The sequence below is a fragment of the Apaloderma vittatum genome, unplaced genomic scaffold, assembly GCF_000703405.1.
Source record: "Apaloderma vittatum isolate BGI_N311 unplaced genomic scaffold, ASM70340v1 scaffold4422, whole genome shotgun sequence".
NCBI classification, from domain to species: domain Eukaryota; kingdom Metazoa; phylum Chordata; class Aves; order Trogoniformes; family Trogonidae; genus Apaloderma; species Apaloderma vittatum.
This window is the reverse complement of record NW_009702902.1, coordinates 441-8,963: the sequence shown is the minus strand read 5'-3', so window position 1 is coordinate 8,963 and position 8,523 is coordinate 441.

Genomic DNA, 8,523 nt, shown 5'->3' with positions numbered 1-8,523 from the left:
AAGCTGGGGAGGGGCTTGTTAGGATGTCGGGCAGTGACAGGACTAGAGGGAATGGACTGAAGCTGGAGATGGGTCGGTTCAGATGGGACGTGAGGAAGAAGTTCTTCCCCATGAGGGTGGGGAGACCCTGGCACAGGTTGCCCAGAGAGGGGGTGGCAGCCCCATCCCTGGGAGTTTTTCAGGCCAGGCTGGATGGGGCTCTGGGCAGCCTGATCTCGTGGGGGATGTCTCTGCCCGTGGCAGAGGGTTGGAACGAGATGATCTTTAAGGTCTCTTCCAACCCTGACAGTTCTGATTCTATGATTCTCGTACGCAGCTGGCATTAAACTCACTGCAGCCCTGAGCAAAGGCATAAACACAGAGCTCAGTGCCTCACACAGCAAGAGCTGGGTATTGTAGGTAGCTGTGCAGCATTTCTTGCTATATTCATTTTTGGGCAAGCACATAACAGTCTCTCCCACATGCGTTCGCACACTGAAACACACAGCATTTTCCCTGCTAGCACTCTCTGCTCTCTCTGAAAGACATATTCTCACACATGGGTTATGTCATGTGCACTGAGAGGGGTGAGAAAGGGCTCAAGTTTTTTTAATAGCTAGAAAAGCTTTGGTCTTGAGCCTCTGTCCTATGTACCCCATGTATCCAGCATCACCTGCTTTTGGTGTTATACCGGCATCACCAGCCTCAGGGTTACACAGCTCCTGTCCCAGCCCTCTGAGGAAAGCCATGTCTGAATGTGCAGCTGCAGTGGGCATCACATCTGAGGAAGCCTTGCTCAGACTGTTCTTTCTCCTAGCAGCTTCTGGCCTCTGGCTCACATGGCAGGGTGAAAAAGCAGGTGGGTAAGGTCATAAACCAGGTGGAGGCTCAGTCCTTTTTCCAAAGTCAGCATATCCCCAGTTCATGTTGGTTTGTAAATTCCTTTCAGCTCAGCAACTCTGCCCATCACCTTCAGATGCCTGGAAGAAAACAACGGTGTGGACAGGCGCATCACGAGGTTTGTTCTGCCCGTGGGAGCTACAATTAACATGGATGGCACCGCTCTGTACGAGGCCCTTGCAGCCATCTTCATTGCACAAGTCAACAACTACGAACTTGACTTCGGGCAGATCATCACCATAAGGTGAATTTTGAAAAAGTTTTGGGACTACAGGAAGGGCTTCAGTTTTGTTGGCTTAGCTGAGGTGTGGTCACATCTCTCTCTCGCTCAGAAGATACAATAAGGGGGAAAAAAGAATGGAAAAGAAGAGTGTACTACACCTCCAGGTGCAGAAGCACATATGATTTGGGCACCACATCCTTGAGCCCTTATTGCATTTCCACCTGGGCCATCCCTTAGTTAGAGCTGCAGTGTGCCCTCTGCTGTGGACGGGTGCTGGCAGCAGGGAGCCCGGCCGCTGTGTCGGTGTCTCATGTGTCACCAGCCTGCTCGGTGAGCGGGGCAGGAAGGCTGCCAACCTGTTTTGTAGATGATGAATTTGAGCAACTTCCTGACATTTCTGCAAACATCACTAGCTCTCTTCTTCTCGTTGCTGAAAGCTGTGCTTTCCTGTTCTTCCAGCATCACTGCCACAGCAGCCAGCATCGGGGCCGCAGGGATTCCCCAGGCAGGACTGGTGACAATGGTTATAGTGCTGACATCAGTGGGGCTGCCTACTGAAGACATCACGCTCATCATCGCTGTGGACTGGTTTCTGTAAGTTCTCTGCTCGGGAGCAGGCACTGCTGTGTGCTCCCTGACTGCTTGCAGGGTTTGTCCTTCCCATGTCTCTCCTACTCAAACCAGTCTCAGTAACTGGTATCATTAAGCTTTAAACAGACCTGTATCCATGAGACCTTTGCACAGCAGCCCTCTCTTCCCATGCTGGAGTCTTCACCACGTACTTCAGTGACACAAGGCCTCAGAGGTCATGTGCAGATCAGCCTCGTCACAGATCAGAATGTCCTTAGTTTGCTTTATCTTAAAAGGTACCCAGAAACTGTCTCCAGACCAGCAGGGACAGGTTGTGCCAATAATAAGTGAATTCACACTGCGGAGTGATGGTTCTGTGCTAACAAACACGGCAAGTGTGATGAGACTGGGCTGCACGAAGTTGAAGAACGTTTAGATGGGTGCAGCCAGCAAGACATCTTGCTCCATTTCAGCTTGCTTTGCCTTTTAAACCTTGGAACACGTGATTTCACAGGATCTTAGGATCCAGACCGAAGAATGCGTTTGTGCACAGTCCTCATTCTCTCAGTTTTCTCAAACACATCAAAATCCCGACTCAGGGATACACTGTTAGTGTTTCCTCGTTCTTCTCTATCTTGTATTGCTGGTTTGTAGTCAAAGCAGCCAAAGTCTAGTCCCAGCCACAGCTGAGCATTGGAAACAGTCTTGCCCAACATTTCCACTTCTCCTGTGAACTGGGCATAAGAGACTTGGCTGGATAAAGTCCTGCCTCCTAAGAGGCCAGGTTACCTCTTGTGCTTGCCTGCAAAGACTGGTTTTAATCAGGTACCAAAGACTTATCTGTGATCAGTTGCTGAACTGGTGATAGCTTCAGCTCTTACACACAGTAGTGGTTGTGGAGAATATCTCCATTGAAAAGGGTGCGTTAGATTTCCTATTTTGCACGAAGACTCTGGTGCCTTGTTTCAGTGTACACCGTCCATGCTGAGGAAATGTGGCTTCATGGTGGCACTAAGGCATAGGTTTGCACCAGAATTTCTGCACTTTTTTGTAAAATGATACGCGATTCAACTGTAGCGGATGTGGCAAGGCTCATCTGAGTCTGCAGAAAGGCCTTAGCAGCCCCTTGGAAAGGAAACTGTCCATGTGGAACCACAGTAATGTTTTTCTCATTTTGCAGCAAGTCCAAAACTTTTCAGTGAGAAACTGGTAATGCAATAGAGCAGGAACGAATCTGAACCCTGTGCTCAGGGCTATCAGTCAAGGAAGGCTCTCTGGGAGTTATTTTCTCATCAATGTTGAGGTGTCAATTATTAGAGTGACTTGAAAACTAGAAGAAGAAGTTTCATTGAAGATGTTCCTTGAAATGGTCTTCATCCCTTTAGCTGTTACTAAGAAGCTACATTTCATTTTTCTCTCTGTTTTTTTCAGGGATCGCCTTAGAACGACCACCAATGTCCTGGGGGATTCTCTGGGGGCTGGCATTGTGGAGCATCTGTCCCGGCATGAGCTGGATGCGCAGGACTGCGATCTTGGTAATTCTGTGAGAGAGGAGAAAGAGCAGCTCTCCCACCTGCTTTGCCCACAGAACAACACCCACAGGCACCCCCGGAGTGAGACAGCACTGTGAAATCAGGCAGCAGAGTGCAGATTAATGCTGTGCAGAGCCAAGATTTGAAACAGAAGTCCATAGTGGAGGACAGAGAAAGATCCACTCTCCAAGACACACACTATTCTCCCCCTTCTGCCACACGCAGTCTTCCCTGATCCTGCTTCTCCCCATCTGACTGGCATTAAAGAGGAGAAAATTAAACCACAAAGAAAGTTTTATTCCACAAAAGCCTGATTTAGTCATTCTTACGGGGTCCAAGAGTGAGACCCGAGTAAAGAAGACTCAGTGAATGAGCTGGACTAGGAGCTCCTTCATTTCTGAGCTAAAGTATGAGGACAGCTAGGCAAGGTGAGTCGGGGACATGACCAGCACATGACTGGCACCAGAACGCAACCAGGATGACTCTGCCCTGCAAAGCCTTCACTTGGTCAGGGGCTTCCCCCCAGCACATAAAGCCTTTAGCACTGGCCGTTTGGAGAGGTCTGGAGAGCCCCAGCACTCCTGTTCAGCTCTTCACTGGCAAGAGTGTTTATGATAAACAGCGCTCTCCTTGCTCACAGTCCCGGTGTTTGCACAGATACGCAGATGACGCTTCTTGAGAGCTTTTCACTCCCTTCTGGCTGCAGATACTAGAGTCACTCAGCTCCTGAAGGAACGTGGAACCATACAGCAGGGTCAGGGCTCACTGTGCACCGTTGTGTGGTAGCACAAATAGGAGTCAATAGGCTTCTCATTAGTGGAAACTGCTAAAGGGTTGTGAAAGCAGCAAATAATTAAAGAATTTATTATTCAGCCTCTGAAACATCTCTCCCTTCTACCAAGCTCTGCCAGACTCCAGTTAACTTCATTTCTCTGTCGCAAGCTGTTCTCCTCTTGGTGAAATCAGAAGGAGAAATGCAAAGTTTAAGAACAGTTTGCCCACCTGAGCAGCTGGGTGGTACCTCCATGCCAGGAATGACTCCCTACCCCCCTCAGATCTACTCAGAAAACAGTTCTAGTCCTCATCATAAGACTCTTAAGGAAACTGTTCCTTTGCTCATCTTTGGCTATTTTCAGAAGGGAATTCCCTTCAGTCACAATGCTCCAGAACGTGCTTCCAAATATCTCTGTCTTTCTACGGCTCCTTATCTTTTATAAGCAATAGCCAATCACTTCTCAGCACTTGTACAAATTTGCCAGACCCAAACTTACAGATTCGGGACAAATTTCTCAGTTCCTCCCACATGGAGCTCAGTTTCTGTTTAACACCCTTGGATATAAGCCCACATGACATCCGAAACATCTCAGAGGCTCAGGCAAGGAGTAGGGGTCTGCTTCATCCATGTTCTATTCCCCTTCCCTGGCTTGGCCAGGAACACAGCCTGTACCTCTCACTCCAGAGAACAGGACCAGCAGGGCTTGCTCCGTAGTATCCAGGTCCAGGAACATCCACAAAATGAGTGTCTGGACACAACCAGGAAGACGTAAAGGATCCATAGTTTTGGGGCTACTACAGTGTAGCCGTCCTGCTTTAGACACGGCTGACCTCCGGAGCGGCAGCAAGGAGCCTCCTGTTGCACGGCCGAACTGTCTAAGCTGGGCAGCTTTTACTTGAGGTGTGTTCATTATTCCAAACCCAGTATATCACTTAACCTTCTCTGCCCTGGCCTTCCATGCTGATCCTTTTCATCCAGAAGCCCAAACCATGCGCTCAGAGGTGCACTTACGTGGGCCTCAGGAAGAAGACCTCACAGGTATCAGTTAGAGTCAAACACAACGGCCCCACCGCCCATGTCAGCGCCAGCACTAACAAAGCTTCCTGAGACACACTTTTTGAGACAGCCAAAGCCAGGTCCTGAGGCTCTTTTTGGTCCTTCAGGAATCGCAGGATTATATATCGGTGCTGTCACATTCCACATCCTGAAGGCAGGGTATTCTGTTTTTACGGGCTGGATGGTTGTTGGGAATCTGAGCTAAATGGACAAATTCATCTCTTTCACATACAAGTGGATAACAGAGCAAGGTAAACAGAGGTGTATTGTTGCTCCAGGTAGTAGTAGTTGGCTCCAGATGCGATGGCAGGACACTATTTCCTGACTGTGGGAGGCAGGTTACTTATTCTGACAAGAGATCTGCTCTAGCAGGGGGCAAGTGAGCAGGACAACAAATTATTACCCTCCTCTCTGCAGCATTTTTTTTAATCTTGTACGAATAGTATTATAATGTCTGCTCTTCTCCTTTCTAGACTAAACAGACCCTGTATACCCTCACAGGTAATAATCATTCATGTTCCTCTCTTCTGGACTTTTTCCTCGCTGTTCCACATCCTTCTTAAAGTGGAGTAACTGAAATTTGACACAATAATCCACCGAAAGATTTATTAGTGCTGAGCACTGGGGAAAGAATATTTTGTGTACATTAAGATTTAGATCCTAGACTCAAGTTACCACAGTCCAACAGCATGCCATGCATCCGCTGATCAGGATAACTGTCCATGATGCATCCATACAGCAAATCCAAGTCTGTTCATCTTATCTTAAATCTCAGTGAGGTTAGACTCCTGCTTTGATGAGATGGCTGGATCTAAAGACTGGATCTTAATCAAAGAGTTTCAAGATGCACTGCATTAGCTTGTATCTGTAGCGGGCACCAGCTTATCATTAACACAGCTCAGCTGACATGAGTCTAAACCCTCACAAAGAACAGACCTGCTTATAAAACCCAGTAGTGCTTTCTTTTTTTCACAGCAGCATGATAGCATTGACTCCACTCCAGTGGTAATACATGATAATTCCTACATCATTCTAAGCAGAACTGCTGCCTAGCTAGTAATATCCCAGCCTGTCTTTGTGCAGTTGATTATTGCTACCTAAGTATAGTAATTTATATTTGCCCATATTGAACTCCATTTTTTTCCTTTTTCTTTTTCAGACTATTTGTCCAACTTTTCAAGAAAGCATTGAATTCTAATCCTGAAGAGACTTCCTGTAAATAAAGGGCAAACTGATGGATGAATCATAAGAAAAGACTGTTGGGCTGGACTCTAGCTCAAATGAGAACGAATTCTGGGAAGTCCTAAGGCTTGGGTTACGCAGACAGTCAAAGTAGATAATCATAAGGGTCCCTTCTGGCTTTATAATATATGCACGTGCTTTCTGGTTTAGAGATATTGCAAAAGGGTCCTTCCAGCCCGATCATTTTTAAAAGCTATCTGGAAGGATCGTGATGATACTTTAAGAAAACTCAGCAGGAGTCTAACCTGTTTCCAGTTGCTGTTAGCAGACATGCAAACACATCACAACAGGGGCTCTCCACGTCACACTGCAGCAGCGCGGTGGCGGCTGTTCCCACCAAGCAGCACACTCCAAGCCTTGCCATTGGTGATTTCCTGCTTTCAACCCGAGATTAACGGAGCACAAACAAGCAGAGGCCTCATTCTCAAACATTGCAAACCAGTTCTCCCATGGGGAACTTCAGAGTTCAGCTGATAGTGTTTAGCTCTGGTGTTCAGCCCTGTTGTTAACCAGTTCAGGAGTGGGATTCTCCATCTGTTTGCAGTACCTGAACAGTATTGTCAAGGATTTGCATATACCTATAGATACAACTCCCTGCATACGAAGGGGGCGCATGTGCATAAACATACATAAATTGGGGTTTTTTGTTGCTAATCCAAGAAGGAAAGGCAACACTAACTCTCACTCTGTAAAGCTGCATACTTCACTAATCCCGTCCTTAGGACAACAGAAGCTATTTTACTTCATTCCACCAATGAGTCTTCCAAAGCAAGGTTTACTAGGCAGGAGCTCAACACATCCTGATTTTGAGTCATACCTGCACATACAGAGAAAATTCTCCACTTGGACTTCCCTGCACATACCCTGAGGACGCACAAGCCCCGCTGCGTCTGACTTGGCAAGGAGACAGAATTTAAGAGCTCAGCCAAGAACACAAAAGTGTTTGTCCTCCTTCCAAACACTGACCTTGTGCTAACTCAGCCTTCAAAACCGAAAGCATTAGATCATCTTATCAACTGCCATTTTAAATTATCAGACATTTGAGAGTTTGTGCGATCTTTCCTTTACTACAGTCCTGCTCTTTCTCCTTGCAGAAATTTTCTGAGTTTCTCCTGTTTGCAAACAGATTTATTCCTAACGATCAGGCGGGAAACATTTGGAATGAAGCAGAGCTCTCTGCAGACATATACAGAGGAGGAGCTCTTGGATTAGGACACATCTCTTTGAGATTAATTTGAAGAGAGAAAATCCATGAAGAATATGGATTTTCAGATGATAGGCCACGTGTCACATTACATATGTGATATGTGCCCATTGCTGCAGGAGTCAGATCTGCCCAGGAAAAACGCCCTGAAATTGTATGTCCTTTTTCTGTGCCCAGACAAGAAAGATAACTGGAAATCAGTGCTGTACAGTGTGTTCGTAGCATCCCAGCAGTTTGACTATGTTAACTCCCAAGGGCTTTCTCTTCATGCTGTGCATTTCAGTGTTAATAAAGATAGTTTGCATATTTGAAAAGTAAAGGGATTTTTTTTCCACAATTCTTTTCCATGATGTATTTTTTTCCTGTCGTTACTTCTCAAGACCATGACCTTACAAACTTAGGGGAGTTACTTTTAGCATTATGTACTACACTTCTTATCTCCACATGCCTATGCCACGGGTCAAACACTAAATTCAGACTTTACAAGGTCTTTCCATAGAGCTTTATCTTTGATATTCATTTGCATATGTCCATAAAGTGGCAAAACTGCCCGAGGTTTACTTCACATGCAGTACATAACCACACTTCCATCTAGGAAATCCAGCCCAACAACGGTTTTGTGGAAGGGGTCTCTGAGGTTTAAACAATAATGAGTTTATGTTACTTCAATTGGCACGGTAGTCGAGCAAAGTGAAAGCTTTTAGGTCTTCCTCCCTTGATATGCCTTTTTTCTTGCCTTCTGTTCCCCAAGGGACAGGAGCTGAGGTGAATAACACCGTTGATGGGGCAAGGGCATCACCAGCCACCAGCCAGGGCCCAGCCCCGCAGTACCCAAGAAAGGCAAAAGCAGCGCGGACTCCGAGATGACAGCCAGGTCCAGCCAAGGGTCCAGATCATAAGACACGGACACGGTGATGGAGCAGGTCTGAGGCAGGGCCCCAAGTGAGGCTGCCCAGGGCCACTGAGGTTTATTAGCACGAGTCCACAGCGCCTGCCCTGCCAGCCCTGTGGGCTCTCCTGTGTGGTACAGGTGGTTTGGTGG